Raw genomic sequence first — 20,138 nt, forward strand, 5'->3', positions numbered from 1 at the left:
TGTACTGTGCATGTACCCTCAGATCAACAATGAAAAACCGTTGGCAAGATAAAGGTTGTGTTTTTTGGAAGGCTGCGTCCTCCAGAAGTCGCATTTATTGGCCGTGATTGAGGCTGTCTTGTTTCAGAAAAGTGAGTAGGACACTTCGAATGCAGCCTTCGATTGCAACCTTCTTTCACGGGAATTCGGAGGATGTATGAGGTGTATCCTTCGTGGGCACTCACAACCCACAATTCTTTGCTTCAACGGAAAATGTGAAAAAACAATGGCGCCAATTTGCCTGTAAATATGATGTTCAAACACAAGGAATGTTAATTCCCAAGTTGAAGAACCTCAGTAGATGGGTGTAGAGTGTAAAATATGTATAATTCTTTTAATATATTATTAAAATAAAGTATTAGACTAAAAGTACACCTGTAAAATCTATTTTCTTTTCTCTTTACATCATTATAACTCTCTTAAAATGTATCCTTTCTCACTCAAAGCATTTGTGCTTGTTAAAGAGTGGCGTGCTGTCATAGCAACCATGATGCATTCTGTTTCCGTTTGTCCTAAGAAGGCTGTCTCATTTAAACGAGGCTTGTTTAAAGGAGGATGCTCGGTATACTGCAGCCTTCAAAGGACGCGTCCTACCTAGCATGCAGCATTCGAAACGAGACACAGCTATAGCCTTACTTCCTGTTCAACCTGTTGATACGCAATTCCCCCGCACACGGCGGTGACGTCACTCTGCTTACGTTTAATTGACAATTTACCGTCTATAAATGTAATAAAGGTTAACAAATGATACATCTTTTCAAAGGCCTGAGGGTTCAACATTGATATCCGATCTCTGTTTCACGATAGTAATGCTCTAGAAACAGCAATTGAGTTATTTGTGCCAGGAGTACAAATGAAAACATACAATATCAAAACGGGACTGCATATCTTTTGTTATGAAAACACGATCGCCAGATGAATCCAGTTCAACACACTTGGGTCGATTGTCCATGACAAGCGTTCATTGAAAAACATCCAATAGCACTTTTTGTCCATAAAAGTGATAAATCTGAGAAATATTGATATATTCTCCATTGTTTACATGAGAAAAAATTACCCTTCATCATAGTTCTTCAACAAACTGCAATCTGAGCAGCATTCATGTTGTAAAACTGTATGTATTAGAGTCTCACAACCAAAATGAGCCTGTCTCCAAAGTCTATTTTTAAAAATGGGGCGTAGTTTTATTCATAATAGCCAAGCAGTGCAGTCAGATTTTGTGTCATCTTGAAAGGCGGAGCCTTAATTTTACCATGTACACTTCCAGAGATTTTACAGAGAAAAAAAGCTGCATGAACCTCATTTTTGTGAGATCATCTTCAAATTTGAAATAGACTTGTGGCTTTGAGAACATTGTATTTCTGGGTTGTCTTGGAACATTTATAATGTTTTTTTAGATTATAAAAACATGTTCAGCACAAAATATTTCCATTTACTATAAACTTCAGCTTCTTTAACTTTAAAAAATAACAACATATATGAATTCTTATAAGCTGAAAGTGTCTTCTTTCAGAAGATACTACAACTGTGTCCAAACTCCAAAGGGTCCAGTAAATACAACCATTTAAGTTCAGGAAAGTCATTTTCATGGTTTGTGCTCAAAAAGGGTGTGCGTATCAACAGGTTAATGCCGACCTCATTAAAATTGTATCAACATACCTTTTTAATAAAAAATGTAATTTGGTATCATTAATTTTGTGTGGATCAGTCTGGAGATTATTTTGAGCCATTGTTTAGGCAAATCGGGCAAAATATGAAGGACAGTAGCGAACTCTTAGTCCTAAATGCCGGCAAATGTAATGGGTGGAGTTTTGGGTACTTTAACACTTGGGTCGATTGCTTGGACCAAACCAGAGCTTGTTTCCTCCCCCTGGTCTCTGTTCACATCATATTATTTGGGTCCGAATCATGGTCCAATTGTGTCATTAATGCGAGTACAAGTGGCAGCCGTTTATCACTGTAACTAGGTGTGTTAGGGACCAGGGGTGTATTCCAGAAAGCTGGGTTAATTTACCATCAGATTAACCCTGAACTATGGGTTGATTAACCCAAAACCTGCTTACTCGTGGTATGTCGGTTCCAAAACACCTGTGTCGAGTTAGTTTAATCAACCTACTGCTAATAACCTCGAGTTAATGCGCGCGCATGGCAAACATATAAAGGCATTTTCAATGGAACGCCGAATTCAGGAGTCACCATGGAAACTAAGGGTGAAAAGTTACGTGCCGCGTAATTCTCCGAAGCGGAGTTAGAAGTTTTAATGTTGGCTTATGAGGAGTTCAAGCCCATTATAATGAAAAAAGCAATACAGCTGCATATGCGAGGGAAAGACAATTGGCTTGGCAAAAAATAACTGACAGAGTAAATGCGTACGTTTTTTTATTTTTATTACATTTTAAATATGCTTGCCTTTCTTTTGTTAATTTGCAAAGTTGAACAATTGTCTTTTTAAGCATGTGGCATGACTGACAAGCATTTACTTTTCTCTACATCAGTTTCTTAAGAATACAGTGCAATGTATATTGACAAGAAATATTTAGGCCTCTTGTTTTATAAGGTGTAATCCTTCTGGAGCCAAAACAGCTCTTTCCCAAGTCAAAATGAAACACAAAAACATTCTCCAAAAATGTAACATTTTATTTTAACTGTTGTAAGATCAATGTTTTAAGTTACTTTTACAGTATTCTTCCTATATAGCTAATAGAAAGAAGGCTGAGGCCCGTCTAACTGGCGGGGGTCCACCTCCACCTCCTCTCACCCCATCTGAGGAGTTGGCTCTTTCACTTAATAAAGGTCGCCCTGTGGTCGATGGTATTCCAGAGGGCACTTCATCAGACTTTGCTACCTCCCACAACAACTCAAGTGACTTGGTACAATGTAGGTATACCATATTAGTACTTATGATTATTTAGTCATACGTTTGGACAAAACTATCATTAACTCTTGTCATTAGGAAGAAGGCTAAATGCTTCCCAAATGCAGTCCTTGTTTCACTTGTGCATTATGCATACATATTCTATTTTACAGCATATGCTGTATACAGTAATCTGTTTTTTTTTATTCTTGCATGTTCCTAATGCCTTTATTCAGTGTCTGTCATACTTTAGTAATTTACACATTGAGTATCTTTTTTTTCTTGCAGTTGCTGATGGACGCATTGTATTATTGGATCCTCCTGAAACCACACAGTCTGTCACAATTGTTAGTGGTGCATTTTAAGAACCAGTTGCTTTTAGATCTTTCACTGTGTCTGCCAGACAAAGTAACCTTGCATATTTCCACTCTAGAATGATGATGAAGAGACCACATCTGCTGTGACTGAATTAGAAAGTGCTGGGAGACCCACAGAGGTATGATGCATATACTGGACAATGCATAGCTTTTTAGGTGGAGTGAAACATGTGTCATTTGTCCTGTGACAGAATCTAGCTGGGGATGTACATGCAGATGAGGGTCCATCTACCTCTACACATAATCGTAGCAGTGTAAGAACTTGTCCCTGATTGTCCTTATTTACATAATGTTACTATGTGGCAGATTTTCTTCTTTAACCATCTTATTTACTTTGCCTTCCAAGTTGTCTGCAAAGGAGCTGTATAAGGTCCATCTATTAAGGCAAATTAAAAAAACAGACATGGACATGGACCTTATACAGCTTCAGCTAGAGGAGAAAAGGCTGGCCATTTAAAAGGCCAAACTTGAAATAGAACTACTGGAGCATCGCCTTAAGGTGAGAAGAATCATATGTGAACATGAATCTGTTATTTATTTATTTTGTGTGTATGTGTGTGTGTGTGTGTGTGTGTGTGTGTGTATAAAGCAATAAATACAAATCTGTCATGTCTCTTATTTCAGGATATGAAGAAATAGAACAGATTAAATAAAGTGATTTTGACAAATCATGTCTCTAAGCATTCTGCCATCTCTGTGGTCTGCTAGATTCAATGGGTGTTGTTCTAGGTCATCGTCATCAGGACAGGGGGGATGCCTCTCTCCTCTTATTGTGGCAATGTTGTGAAGTACCACACAAGCAACTGTGATGTCACATGCCCTATTTGGAGTGACCCTGAGCCCACGCATACACTGAAACCTCGCCTTCAGAATGCCTATTGTCATCTCCACCTTGCCCTGTGTTCTGCTGTGAGACAGGTTGAAGCGTGTCTGTGGTCCGGGCTCAGGATCAGGGTAGGGTGTCATCATATAGGGGAGGCAAGGGTATCCTCTGTCCCCCAGCAAGTAACCATAGAACTGTCCTGTAATGAGGTGTTTTGTAAATGTAATAAAGACTACAAGCATTTGTCTAACAAAACGTACTCTGTTGAAATTTGTTGCACAGAGATGACTCTCTAAATATTCTGGCATCATGTACAGACCCAGGCCATTTTGCCTCAACATTAGTGATGAGGTGGGTTGCATCACATATTACCTGTGGAGAACAATAAGTTTATTATTTGTAACACCAATATTAAGGAGCCAAAAAGCTATTACCTGCACATTGATGCTATGCACAGACTTCCTATTAACATGGTCTCCCTCATTGATAGATGGAGCTTTAATAGGAATGTGGGTGCCATCAATGCACCAAATCACGTTTGGGAACCCTGAAATTAAGATTAATTACAAGTTTAAGAAGTCTGTGTAGCCTTTACGTGTGTGTGTGCAGTCAAAATAAACCTATTAAGAAATGTCATTTAATTGAAGTAGATGACAGAATTAAAAAAAATAATAATTTTATTAAGTTTTCTGCAGACATATAAAGGGTGTTACAACAGATGTAAAATGAAACAAGATGTCTGAAAGAAAATCAAGAAAAATCAACAGAACAGTTCCACACATCAATATAGACCCCTACCAATCAGCCCTCCCACCCCACCCCACCCCTAAAGCCACTTGTAGCTCTCACAAGTAGATATAAAAAAAAAAAATAAAAAAAAAAATAATAATAATAATAGTAGTAATACAAAAAATTATAATAAAAAATATATATATAAATAATAAAATAAAATAAATAAATTATATGCATACAAAAGTTGTCATAAGACACACAGTAAACAAAAGAATACAAGTCTCCCCCCTCCCCACAGAAGTCTAATCAGGAGGTCCTGTCATCTCGATAAGGCCTTCAATAGTAGTCAGTACAGGGCTCCAAGTTTTATGAAATGATCTCAGCGAACCTTTAAGAGAATGTCTGATTTTTTCAAGGTGGATGCATTGCAATACCGCTCTTATCCAGTCGTCATGTGATGGAGGAGAAGCATGCTTCCATTTAAGGAGGATGGCACGCCTGGCCAGCAAAGTAGTAAAGGCAATGATGCAGTGCGCTGTAGCTGGTATACATGGGATTGGGGAAAGGCCAAACAGGACAGTCAAGGTATTAGGGACAAAAGTATAATTGAGGGCCTGTGAGAGAGTTCTGAAAATGTCAGACCAATAGTCTGATAGCACCGGGCATGACCAGAACATGTGAAGATGATCGGCTGGGGATTGTCTGCATCTGTTACAGGCATCACTTCTGTTAGGAAACAATTTAGCCAGTCTGGCATTAGTGAAATGGGCTCTGTGAAGCACTTTACATTGTATTAGGGCATGTCTAGCACAAATAGATGAAGAGTGAACTAAACTGAGAATGTTTTTCCACTGGTCATCGGAAATGTCAATGCCCAAATCTTGCTTCCAGGTTATCTTAAGGGAGTCAATCGGAGAAGGGGTTAAGGAGATTATATTACCATAAATGGTTGAAATCAGTCGTCTTTGACCAGAGTCGAAGGTGAGAATTGAATCAATTTCTGATTCGGGTGGACGATTGGGAAAATGGGGAAATAACTTTTGAATAAAGTGCCTCACTTGAAAAAAACGAAAAAGATGACTATTAGGAAGGTTAAATTTAGCTGATAAGGAAGAGAAAGAGGAGAAGACTTCGTTTTCATACAGGTCGTTTAGGGTAGAGAGACCCTTAGCTGCCCAAATATCAAAGAAGCTGTCTGCAAGGGATGGGGAAAATAAGTGATTATTTGAAATTGGCAATTGAATCGATACTCTATGTAGACCAAATTGTTTTCTGAATTGATGCCAAATCTTAATAGTAATAACTATTGGATTGCTCGAGATTTTGTGTACCCCAAGGGGAAGCTGGGAGCAGATATTAGAAAGTAAATAACGAGAGGAAGATATCTTTATATGCACCCAGGGCAGACTAGAGGCACAACTTTTAAGGCCAACCCAATATAGTAATTTATGGATTTTACATGCCCAAAAGTAGTATCGAAAATTTGGCAGAGCTAAACCCCCTTCAGATTTGGGAAGCTGAAGAACTGACTTCCTGATGCGAGCTGGCTTCTTATTCCAAAGGAATCCATTCAATTGGTGATCTAAATTAGTGAAAAAGGATTTATTAATGCAAACTGGAAGATGCTGGAAAAGATACAAAAACTTTGGCAGGATAACCATTTTAATAAGGTTCGCACAACCTATTTCAGAAAGGGAAAGGGAACTCTACCTAGCCATATCTGACTTGCATTTTTCGAAAAGTGGTGTAAAGTTCTTAAAAAACAAGTCTTTAAGCGAACCGGTGATAAATATCCCCAGATATTTAAACCCATCTAAGGCTAACTTAAAGGGGAATGAAGAATGAGGAAGAGATTTAGCCAATTGTTTAACAAAAAATAACTCGCTTTTTTGAAAGTTTAACTTGTACCCTGATAGGCAGCCAAATTGTTCTAGAACAGATAGTATAGGGGGGAAAGAAGCTATGGGGTCGGAGACATACAATAACAAATCGTCTGCATAGAGGGAAAGTTTATGGTCCAAACCATGGCGTGTGATGCCTTTAAATGCACCATGACTTCGAAGCCAGATGGCTATATTAAATAACAAAGGTGAAAGCGGGCAGCCTTGACGTGTCCCCCGCTGGAGCAAAAAGGGTGGCGATCGAACACTGTTCGTATATACCGATGCAGACGGGGAAGCGTACAAAAGCCGTATCCAAGAAATGAGTTTGGGGTCAAACCCGAATTTTCCTAACACAAAGAACAGGTAATCCCACTCGACCCTATTGAAAGCTTTCTCAGCATCCAATGAAACTATGACTTCAGGGGTATTAGATGAGGGAGAGAAAATAATGTCAAGTAATCTCCGAGTATTGAAGAAAGAATGCCTATCCATTGTAAAGCCTGTTTGATCTAATGAAATTATGGATGGCATTACATTTTGGAGGCGGAGAGACAGAATTTTGGCTAGTATCTTGCAGTCTACATTTAACAGAGGAATCGGTCTGTAGTTACCGTAGGAAGTGGGATCCCTGTCTTTCTTCAAAAGCAAGGATATAGAAGACATATACAGCGTCGGTGGGAGTTGGCCTTCTTGAAATGAATTATTGTACATCCTCACTAAAATTGGAACTAATAAAGTGGAATATGCCTTGTAGAATTCAACTGTAAACCCATCGGGGCCAGGGGATTTCTTATTTTGCATTGAGTTAATCGCTTCTTTGACTTCTTGGGGGGAAATGGGGCTGCCCAATTCCTTAGCCGAATCTTCATCAATTCTAGGAAATATTGGGGAACATTATCGAAGCTGAAGACTGCTCAGTGGTATAGAGGTTAATGTAAAAGTCTAAAAAAACTCTGTTGATTTCAGCTGGGTCTGCAGTAAGATTACCACTAGGGGACATAACTCTTGGAATTAATCTAGAGGCACTGGCCGCAAGGGCCTGTTGGGCAAGAAGTCTACCCGCCTTATCGCCATGTTCGAAAAAACGTTGCTTGGATTGCTGCAGTTGTCTCTCTACAATATGAGTCATCAAGCAATCATATTCTGATTGTAGCAGAATTCGTTTTTTGTAAAGGGCAGGTGAGGGAGAGACGGCGTGAGTTTCATCAAGTTTGAGGAGTTTGTCTAAGATATCCTGCCTTTTAGTCCTTTCAGCATAACGCATGTACGAAGTGAAGGAAATAATCTGACCTCGAACAAAGGCTTTAAGGGCTTCCCATAAGAATCCACTGTTGACCTCAGGGGTATCATTGAATTCAATGTAATTACTAATTTGAGTGGCTACAAAGTTCTCAAACTCATGATGCGCTAATAAATGGGAACTAAATTTCCAGAGTGATGGGGAGATAACACTAAGAGGAAGATTAATATCAAGCGAGGTGGGGGCATGGTCCGAAACAACTATGGGATGATAGCCACTAGCGGTAACCAGATGCAACAATTTATTGTCAATCAAGAAAAAGTCAATCCGGGAAAAGGTTTGGTGTGGCGGAGAGAAAAAAGAGAAAACTTTACTATGGGGGTTTTTAAACCTCCAGGGGTCCGAAAATCCCTAGATGAGATGAGCAATTAAAAACTACTTTAGCAGAATTCGATAGATTAATTTGCTTGGAAGACGACCTGTTGAGAATTGTGTCTTGCACTAGGTTAAAGTCGCCTCCTATCAGTATATGATGATTGTCGCTATTTGGGATTTTAGCAAAGAGGTTAATGAAGAATTGCTCATCGGCCCAGTTGGGAGCATAGATAGAGACTAGGACTACTTTTGATCCAAGATGGCGGCGCGGTAGCACGCAGCGGCCACTCCGGATCCACAATGGTGCTATTTTTGTTAAAAAAGCCCGACTTTTGCAACACATGGACATCGGAGCAACCGGTGTTCGTGTCTACCATCGCCAGACACTACTGAAATATAAGACTCATGCAAAAACCAAGCTGCATGATGACCTGCAGGAGGCGCTACGCGTACTCGGCTTGCTGCGGAGACCAGGCCTCCAGCCCTCGGCGTCGCCTGATGCCGGTGGCCGGGGAGAGGACGTCGTAAGCGGTGTGCGAGAGCGGAAGCGCTGAAAGAGGGCGGGGTCCATGCTAGGCTAAAAACAAACCCTAGCCGGCCGGCTCTCCCGCCTATCCTGCTCTCAAATGTTTGCTCCCTGGACAATAAACTGGACTATATCCGACTCCACCAGGCTACGCAGCGTGAGTTTAGAGACTGCTGCGTCTTTGTTTTCACAGAGACGTGGCTCAGCGACAGAGTTCGGATGCCGCCATTCAGCTAGACGGGCTCGCCTCGCTTCGTGCCGACAGAAATACAGCTCTCTGCGGTAAGACTCGTGGTGGTGGCTTGTGTGTTTACATCAACACGAATGGTGCAAGAACTCTATGCTAGTCTCTAGTTACTGTTCATCGCTGTTGGAGCTTGTGACTGTTAGATGCAGACCTTTTTATCTACCACGGAATTCACCACTGTTTGCAAAACCGAGTTTACATTCCCCAGCGCTAACGCTAAGGAAGCGCTCTGTGAACTGTATGGGGCTATGAGCGAACTGCAGAACGCTCACCCCGACGGACTGTTTATTGTCGCCGGAGATTTCAACCATGCAAATCTCAAGACAGTGCTCCCTAAATTCCATCAGTATGTGGACTTTGCAACGAGAGGGGCTAACGCGCTTGATCTTGTTTACACAAACATCCCAGGCGCTGCACGGGCGGAGCCCCGCCCCCACCTCGGCTACTCAGACCACATCTCTGTTATGTTAATTCCAGCATACAGACCGCTAGTCAGACGCACAAAACCACTTCAGAAGCAGGTGAAAACCTGGCCAGCAGGAGCCATCTCTGCTCTTCAGGACTGTTTTGAGTGTACTGACTGGCACATGTTCAGGGAGGCTGCAACATATGGCTGATTCTACCAACTTGGAGGAATACACAGCATCAGTGACCAGCTACATCAGCAAGTGCATTGATGATGTCACTTTCTCCAAGACCATCACCACACGCTCCAACCAGAAGCCGTGGATGACTGCGTGAAGGTGCGACGCTGCTGAGGTCCGAGACTCGCCTTCAGAGCAGGCGATAAGGCAGCCCTAAGAACAGCTAGGGCCAAACTGTCACGGGCAATCAGAGAGGCAAAGCGCCGACACGCCCAGAGAATCCACAGTCACTTCCAGGACAGCGGTGACACGCGGCGCATGTGGCAGGGCATCCAGGCCATCACCAACTACAGGACAACATCAGTTGCCTGTGACAAAGATGCCTCCCTTCCAGATGCGCTGAACGACTTCTATGCTCGGTTTGAAGTGCAGAACGATGTGATGGCGAGGAAGTCCACCCTCCTCCCAACGACCAGGTGCTCTGTCTTACCACGGCAGATGTGAGGAAAACTCTACGTAGAGTCAACCCACGGAAGGCTGCTGGACCAGACAACATTCCTGGCAGAGTGCTCAGAGGATGTGCAGACCAGCTAGCAGATGTTCTTACCGACATCTTCAACATCTCTCTGAGCAGCGCCGTTGTTCCAACGTGCTTCAAGGCCACCACCATCATCCCCATGCCAAAGAATTCTTCAGTGTCCTGCCTCAACGACTACCGTCCCGTCGCGACTTACACCCATCATCATGAAGTGCTTCGAGAGGCTCGTCATGAGGCAGATTAAGACCCAGCTGCCCCCCTCACTAGACCCACTGCAGTTTGCATATCGTTCAAACCGTTCAACGGATGATGCCATCACCACAACCCTCCATCTGGCCCTCACCCACCTAGACAATAAGGACTCATACGTTCGAATGCTGTTCTTAGATTTCAGCTCAGCATTCAACACAATCATTCCCCAGCACCTGATTGGAAAGCTGAACCTGCTGGGCCTGGACACCTCCCTCTGGAACTGGATCCTGGACTTCCTGACTGGGAGACCTCAGTCAGTCCGGATCGGGAACAGCATCTCCACCACCACCACACTGAGCACTGGGGCCCCCCAGGGCTGTGTGCTCAGTCCACTGCTGTTCACTCTGCTGACTCACGACTGTGCAGCAATGCACAGCTCGAATCACATCATCAAGTTCGCCGATGACACCGACCGTGGTGGGTCTCATCAGCAAGAACAACGAGTCAGCATACAGAGAGGAGGTGCAGCGGCTGACGAACTGGTGTAGAGCCAACAACCTGTCCCTGAATGTCGACAAAACAAAGGAGATGGTTGTTGACTTTAGGAGAGCACAGGGTGAACACACTCCGCTGAACATCGACGGCTCCTCTGTGGAGATCGTCAAAAGCACCAAATTCCTTGGTGTTCACTTGGCGGAGAACCTCACCTGGTCCCTCAACACCAGCTCTATCACCAAGAAAGCCCAGCAGCGTCTCTACTTTCTTCGAAGGCTGAGGAAAGCACATCTCCCAACCCCCATCCTCACTACATTCTATAGAGGGACTATTGAGAGCATCCTGAGCAGCTGCATCACTGCCTGGTTTGGGACTTGCACCGCTTCGGACCGCAAAGCCCTGCAGAGGATAGTGAGGACAGCTGAGAAGATCATTGGGGTCTCTCTTCCCTCCATCAAAGACATTTACAAAAAACACTGTATCCGCAAAGCAACCAGCATTGTGGTCGACCCCACACACCCCTCACACAAACTCTTTACCCTCCTCCCGTCTGGCAAGAGGTACCGAAGCATTCGGGCCCTCACGGCCAGACTGTGTAACAGCTTCTTCCCCCAAGCCATCAGACTCCTCAATACTCAGAGACTGGTTTGACACACACGTGTCCTGAGTTGCACTTTAATAACTGTCACTTTATAACTGTCTGCTACCTCAATCTTCAGAAACTGTCATCTTTTTGCACTACTGAGTACTGGTCGGCGCTGCACTGTCTATTGTCCTGTTCATTGTCAGTAATTTGTTGTACTGTCCTGTACTTTTTGCACATGTTTGCACGTGCACTTTATATAGGTATTTTATTTCCTTGTGTAGTCTCATGTGGTCCTATGTTGGTCCTTTGTTGTTTTTATGTAGCACCATGGTCCTGGAGGAACGTTGTCTCATTTTGCTGTGTACTGTACTAACTGTATATGGTTGAAACGACAATAAAAACCACTTGACTACTGAAAGGTTCTGTAACAAGCCCGATACTATGACACAACAGCCATTGACATCCTCAATAATATGTGCTGGCTCAAACAATATATTCTTGGTAATAATAATAGCAGCCCCTCTAGCTTTGGCCAAGAATTTCGAATGAAACAATGACTCATCCAAGGCTTTTTGATTCGTTGGATATCTGAGGTTTTAAGATGCGTTTCCTGTAGAAATATAATATCCCCTTTCAAATGTTGCAGCTGCGTCATTACCTTACCAATCTTAATGGCCTTATTCATTCCTTTGGTATTCCATGAAATCAGGCGCACACCTTTACTCATCCTTGACGTAACAGCCATCTAGAACGATGCATAATGTTGTAACTGGAACTGCATGGCCTTCTGCACCGGGGAGAGAGAGGAAAAGGAGACAGAGAAAGACAGAAAAAAAAACATTTTGTGGCCTCGAAAACATTCCCCCAAAATACGAACCTTGTCTGAGCAACACGGCTCAACGCGTTACAGCGATACAAGACTTCCAACGTCTCTCTCCCACCACCTTTGAACGTCAACCCCCCCCCCCTTTTGTAATGAAAATTTCAAGTGAACAACGACGAATGGATCATAGTCTAACCCAGTCCTAAGAAAATAAAGAAAAAAAGAAAAAGACGACAAATGTAAACCATATACAAACAAAAATATATACCATACACACACATATCTATATATAATATATAATATAAGCAAACAACAAAAATTAAGTTGTGATCATATACAATGTAGCCTACATTCGACAAGAGAGGAAAAACAAAAATATTTGAATACTCTTTATAACCATTTTCATATATATTTGAATGGGCACATACTAGAAGCGCCACTACTATAAGCATCACTGCAAATTCTTACGAGCAAAGAATAGGCGTGGTGCAATAGAAGGCGCAAAACACAAATCCATTTAGGTTAACACTTATAAGAACCAAACAAAATGAATACAAAGAAAACAAGTGTAATAACCAAGTACTGCCTGTCATACAATGTGCATCATACACAAACTGTAGACATTACAGCTGTAAAACTAGTCTATCAGGCACTTGAATGTGTAAGTTAGTGGCTTAAAAAAAATAATAATAATAATAATAATTATTATTATTATTATTTGGTACGCCTGTAAATGTACATTGATCTAAATTAAATAAATCACTGAAACTAAATCACTGAACTAAGTGGACTCAAGGGTGTAACGTTATACAAAAACAATGCCTCCATAATGCTAAATAAAAGACATCTATAGATCTAGAGTTACCAATTTCATATGCAACAACCAAACGTTATAATATGCATATCTAAGTCAATATGGAAATCCAAGCATTTAACGAATAAGCTTCTTGAGTCAGTCGATCCAGTCCTGCGCAACTCCACAAGTCACTTCGAGTTTAGACCTCAGCAGGATGAATAGATGCAATGTAGTCCTTGGCTTCAGTGACCGATGCAAATCTTCTCCTATCACCATCCTTTGTTACGATAGTAAGCCTGGCCGGAAACAACAGCGCTGGTTTTAGGCCGAGATTGTACAGTTCAGATAGCACCTCTCTGTACTTGGAGCGTTGTTCCATCACCTCCGGCGCGTAGTCTTCGTAAATAGAAATAGGTGTGCTGCGGTAGTGAAGCTTTCCCCTCCTCGCTCTGGCCTCACGGATGATCTTTTCCTTTTGTTGGAATTTATGTAGACGGATGATAACAGGTCTGGGCCTCTGCCCCGGCCTCGGTTTATCGGACAGCGACCGATGAGCTCTATCACATTCCGGCGGAGATTCCAGTACTCCGTCCCCAAATACTTCCAAATACTTTCTGAAAAGAAGATAGATGGCTGGGGCCCTTCAATGGATTCAGGTAGTCCAATAATTCTTAAGTTATTACACCGGCTACGTGACTCGAGATCCACGACTTTGGCTAGCAATTTAGCGTTGCTCTCTGTTAGGATACCACAAGTCGTTTCCAAGGCTTGCACGCGCTCATCCTGTGCATTAGCGTGTGTCTCGAGCGAGGCAATCTTCGAAGCGTGGTCCGTCACGGCAGCTTGAATTTGGTCTAGCTTTACCTCGAGGGTTGAAACGGCAGTATTAAAGTCTGCAGAAAGAGTGACCTGGTGTTCATCAAGAAGCCTAGCGATGGCTGCCATGTTAACCTCTTTGCCATCATCTCCACTCGCCTCAGCTTTCTGATCCTTTTTGCTTTGTTTTGTTGTTTTAGCTGCCATAATTTAATGCCAATATGTATGCAACAAAGATATTGCCAACTTGATAGTGAAGTAGAAGAAATAGTAGGGGTTTAAAATTATTATAGGCAAAAAAAAAAGTGGGAGCGAGACTTAACGTGTGTCTACACCATCTCACCAAACCGGAAGTTCAGATGACAGAATTTCTGAGAGCAAACCTGCCACCCTGTGGAATTCTTCTTTAATAAAGCGCACAGGTTTATGGCCAGGGAACTGTACAAAAGTGTGTAGAAACCGTTTCAGTGCCATGCATACTGTACGAACGGCTCTACACACTGTTGCCACTGTTGAAATGGAATGCATAGACTAACTATTGTCAACAAAAGCCTTCGTCAGCCAATTAACAAGGACAATTGCATCTATGTGAACTTCTGCAATTAATCAAGATGGACTTCAAAGACTTTGGTCATTAATCTTACAGTTCAAACACAATCGATGTTTAAACACTGACCCTTAACACTTACTTAGTTTAATAATTTTAAACCATGATTTTAACTATACACAAGTAATATTTACATTATATTCATGATGTCAGTCAGAGGGGAACTGGACCCCACAGTAAGTCTGGTTTCTCCCAAGGTTATTTTTCTTCATTAATCATTATGGAGTTTTGTGTTCCTTGCCACAGTCACTTTCAGCTTGCTCACTGGTGTTATTAATACAATTATCATTTAATTATTTTTAAATACAATTAACAATCGTATTTTATCTAAATTACACAATGATGATTCATCGACTTTATAGACATTACAGTTTTATCGTCTGTTAATGCTAATATTCTGTAAAGCTGCTTTGAAATGATGTGTGTTGTGAAAGGCACTATACAAATAAAATTGACTTGACTTGAGTTTAACTTAAAATGAACTCTCACCTCCCAATTCTTAAATACAAAATCTTTGAATAAATACATAAGAATGAGTTAAAAACACCAATAGATACCATAAATAAGACAGATAACATTTTTCACAATAAAACGCCAATAAATATTGCAAAAGGGTGATTAGAACAATAAATAAGTCCTTTAGACACATTCAAATCCTGTGATGAGACCAATTCACAGGCTCTCCATCGCGCTAGGCAAAATTTTGTTAGTCTTCCACAGATGCATTGAATGTGCAATGACTGGAAGATAATAAGCATTTGTCTACCGTGAGCCTGTGGATGCGTTGCAAGAGATGTGAATAATGTGAGCTGATCTCTGAATAGGATTTATTTGAATGCAAGAGAATTAATAATTATACCATAATAATAGTGATCAGGAGCCTGCAAAGAAGCAAATTATACGCCATCACGATCGGTTAACTTCTGCGATTTGGTACGAAGTATTAGTGTGAAAGCACCCTTAATTTAAGCGGTCCATTTGTATCATCAGGAGGAGTGAAATTACATGCAAAAAGATTTTCTTGGACCAATGGTTCAAAAGATACGCAAAAAAGAAAAGTGAATTTTTGAAGGCGGTAATTTGCGAAAGGGCCAAAGGGCCAGACCTGCAGAAACACTGGAAAACACTTCTCTTTTGTTGTTGATGCCACAGGTTGAACATCCAATCAAAGTTTAAGGTATTCTGGAAGATTTCAGTCAAATAACTCACTTGGTAGAAGCTAGCCATGTTAGAAAGACATCAAGATGGACAGCTTGAATTACAATCCCTTATCCTCAATAAACAAGAATAGAGCATCTCATAGCAAAAGAAAACATGACCCAGGCCAGGACATTTCTGTACAGGGATGTGCTACAGAACTTACCGTCTCAGGGTAGCTCAGTGGACGCAGTCTGTCATATTCCTCTTGTGCTACAGAATCCCACAGACTGATATACACTGGTTTATCGTCCACCATCACAGTACAACCAATATCATAACCGTATCTGTCAAAATAAACATTAAAACCTAGATTAAACCAAATGACTGCAAACAATACAAATGGCACTGCTATTTAGGTTGAAACCAAATCAAAAGCTATATATATATATATATATATATATATATATATATATATATATATATATATATATATATATATATACAAATATTTTTAGCAATGTATTTTTGTCAACAAAAATGTTTAAGTTAAGTTTTTAAGTTAATTTACAAAACTAGTTGTTCATGTAATTTACAAATTTATTTTAAGATTCAATTCAACTTCATAACAAAGTTCCATCAAATTGACGTGAGTAATCTTTAGCAAAATGACACAATTCAATCTAAATTCCAATTTAAATAAATCTCCACTTTCACCTTTTTGTTTTTATTTTTTTGAATTCTTCATGCATATCTCCACCTACTAAGCAGGGAGAAGAATTTATTCCCGAACCCTGGCCTGAAGGGGAAAGCGGCCCGTAACTCTCTCACACATGCCCCAAGTTTCTTACTGTTGATCCATGAATGTTATAATTATCTCTTGACATCAGTCATCAGAATATTATTTAAGATTTGGAAACATTTAAAGGTTCTTTAAAACATTGCTGTGTTTTTTGAGCATTGTTATTATTTTGGAAAAAGCCATTTGGTGACGCTAGAGGTGTAGAAATCACATACTTCACTTTTAATTGTCATTATCAGTGCACTGTTTGGCGAGTTCTACTTCAGAGCGTGTAACTCACATTCTGTGGAAGCATTCTTCAGGAAATTCATGGGTCATTTGGGTGACCAGCATGGATGTTTTACCCACAGCACTGGAATGAAGACGAAAACAAACATTACACACATTACAGGACACTGGCATTAAAGACAAGCGAACACTACATGACATGAATTCGGCACCTTGCTACTCAGTCTTGCTTTCCAACGTGCTGGTGTGCACATTACAGGTCTGTAGACAGGATTCATCCCCGACTGAGACCATGTGTACGCTGGTGTTAATATGAGTGTACACGCGAGACACGTCACTGTCACACTTGCTCATCTAATGATAATAAAGCAAAAAGACAAAGCTCTAAAAAGCGACACCCAGTTTCCCTTAATTGTACACATAAATCATGTTTATAGTTGAGTTATTTTAGTGCAGTACCTGTAACTTAGCTTCTAGTGTACATGCTTCACATTTCTGTGTCCCTCATGTTGATATCAGACATAATGAAGAATTTTGTGAAGTTATTGTGCATGTACTTTTACATTTTTAGATTGTGTGCTTATTTCTCTTTAAATCTGCACGAAACCAGCAAAGTTTAAACTCTTGTTGTTTTCTCAAAGATTATGTAATCTCAAAACAGTTTCAGCTATCTTTACTGTTGTCCCTTTTCAAATGGATCGCCCAAAATGCATCCATTTACGATAACAAATTTCCTTCATGACCTCAAACAGTTTATGCATGATAACATGTGGCTCGTGGGTGTTTTTGCACTTATTTGCACCATGTTCAAAGAGGAAAAAACCCCAAGAAAAACAGCTGTAAATAATAAAGACAGCAGGTAGAGAGATGTGGGTGATTATTTTTTGTCTCCTGCAACCCAATACATTGCCCTCCTCTTGTGCTCTCTCTGTAGTCACTTTCCAGAAAATGAACTGCAGTTTTCAGTTTAGAGGTCATGTGTGAAAACGACCCCTTCAAAAATACGAAGTTGTAACATTCCCTGAAAAGTTCATAAGATTTGTTAGAATCATAAGATTCACTTTTTGAGCATGAACAAGGTCAGGACGTGCTGACTTAAGACAGAGAGGATTCAGTTCCTAACAGAAAGAGATTTCATCAGAGGATACAAAGATATTTGATATTTTAGAGCCAATGGAAATCGATTGCGCACAGCAAAAGACCACAAAGAAATGGATATGGCAAATGAGTGCTTAAAGTGGAGAAAACATTTAACAACAGTCTCTTGGGTCTTTCCACCCAAATGAGACTCGGAACAGAGATGCAGCAGCGACTTCAACGGCAGCGCTCCTGTACATACATGTTTGTTTGCATCTGTCATGTGTCTCATAGGAGGAGGACGTGTTTCCACATGAGTTTGTGATCGTTTCGACTTAACAGCCAGAGTGATCAACAGTTGTTTAGTGTGTGATTCCAAATTTTTGTCTGTAGACATAGTCGTAAGCCTGATTTTGCACACAATACAGGTCCATTCATCATGAGATCTGAGATTTCTTGAAGCGGACCAGTTGCAGACTCATCACAACAAAGAATACGAGCCTGAGTCATGAGGTGTTCAACCAGTTAAAAAACCAGTCTGTGCTTGTAAACTGATATGATCTTTATAAAAGAGCTCTTATATTGATGTCACTGTAGGGTTGAGATTTCCAGTCATTTACGCTTCTGAAAGCTGGATTGATTTCAGTGAGCAGGAAATACAATGTATTTGTTTCATTTGCACAGGGCAGGTAAATGAGAAAAATGTGTGTGACAAAAGGCTCTTCACAATGACAGTGATGTGCAGTGACAAAGCGACCAGAAGTCAATCATTTTCAATGATAGTTGGGATTTAGAAAAAGATGAGTAACATTGAAAGCTACACAAATGCAAAGGGACGTGATGCAGTGACTACCAATAGATAGTCAGTATTTGAACATGCACTTTCAAAGTTTGATTTTCTTGTATTTAATCAGCCGTATTTGATTCCCTTTCTTCTAATGTTTAATTATGCATGGTGTCATGTATACTTGCACAGGTATATGAAGACTGTAGCTTGGCAATGCAAAAACCAGCGATAGCTCGATTATAAAACTTGTGTGTAGGAATGCCTGCTGAAAAATCTACTGGACAAATACTTCTTCCTTGTTCTATTTTACTTCTAAATATATATATATATTTATATGTTTGTGTGTTTTTGATGGTAGTTGCTCAACTCAGAGATAAGAAGTTTGCTACATGGCCCAGTGCCTTTATTAATCCTTGTAAAGCTGTGATTTAATTAAATAAATACATAGTCTGTATGTGCTTCCCACTTCTAAGTGATCTCTGTCTCTTTCATCTCACACAAACACGCACACACACAAGAGTGCACGTGATGATCATGATGAGGTGTTCCCTTTACAAAAAGCTTCACTATGATGCTGCACTGCTAAGCGCTACGGGGAACAACCCTTGTTGTGACCAAGTTGAATAATGTGTGCAACACGTCAATGAACATTGACCGGAATTTATAGCCTCGGCTGATGTAATCATTAGATGCACCGGCGGCCAGGCTATAAATGGATACGTCACCAGGTGTCGTCAGAAACTCTTTTTACAGAGCGATTCTGTTTCTGTGTGTTTTACAAACCCTGTCAAAACTTTCTTTCCTCTGTTAGGAGTTAGAATTGGCAGTGTGCAATGAACGTTTTTCTCTTTTCTCTTCTGTTTAGAAAATATTATATATATATATATATATATATATATTATATTTCTAAAAAAGAAAGAAAAAAAAAAAGAGGGAATGACTAAAAGCCGCAAACACTGCATACGTTTTTGCTGTTTGTTTGGGGGCAAGAGCACGCTGCTCTTGCGTTGCAGCAGGGCGGGTGCGAGCACTGCGATTTGCTTTAACAGGCAAAGTGCTTCATGCTCGCCTCGCTTGCTTCCGGGAGTCAGCACTCACGAAGAAAAAAAAAAAAAAAGATTGTTTGTGGGGCTCTTGCATGGATTTGGCTGAGGAGCATGAAACGGGTTGATCCCTTTCTCTCATTCTCTCCCCAAACCCAGCTGGTCCTTCACAAGATCTCGAAACGCGTTCCGACGCTTCTTCGGATCATGAGGAGGATTGCGATTCTCTTCCCGCCTCCGAGCTTTCCGTCCGCGATAAAAAAAAATCTACAGAGGAATTGCTCGATGTTGTTACTCGTCTCCTGCTAGGATTGAGTTCATTCAGATCACCCTGAGAAAAGTCAGGCTAGGTCAAGGTTGCACTGTTATCAGTATCAACGATTTCCAGGTCTCAGGGCGACCGCATCCACGGTGATCCCTTTGGACCTTCTGCTCATGAGACCATTTTTGTTGTGGCCAAAAGCCAGGGGATTTTCAAGGGCCAAAACCCCTAGGCTAAAAAGGGTTACGTGCCTCAGGCTTCGTTCCCTT

General features: G+C 41.0%; 1 pseudogene; it reads right to left on the bottom strand.

The window, feature by feature from the left end:
• Positions 1–17,054, bottom strand: part of LOC127647481 (ras-related C3 botulinum toxin substrate 1-like) — a 29,034-nt pseudogene extending 11,980 nt beyond the window's left edge.
• Between the last annotated feature and the right edge of the window lie 3,084 nt (positions 17,055–20,138).

This window comes from Xyrauchen texanus, chromosome 8 (assembly GCF_025860055.1).
Source record: "Xyrauchen texanus isolate HMW12.3.18 chromosome 8, RBS_HiC_50CHRs, whole genome shotgun sequence".
Lineage (NCBI taxonomy): Eukaryota > Metazoa > Chordata > Actinopteri > Cypriniformes > Catostomidae > Xyrauchen > Xyrauchen texanus.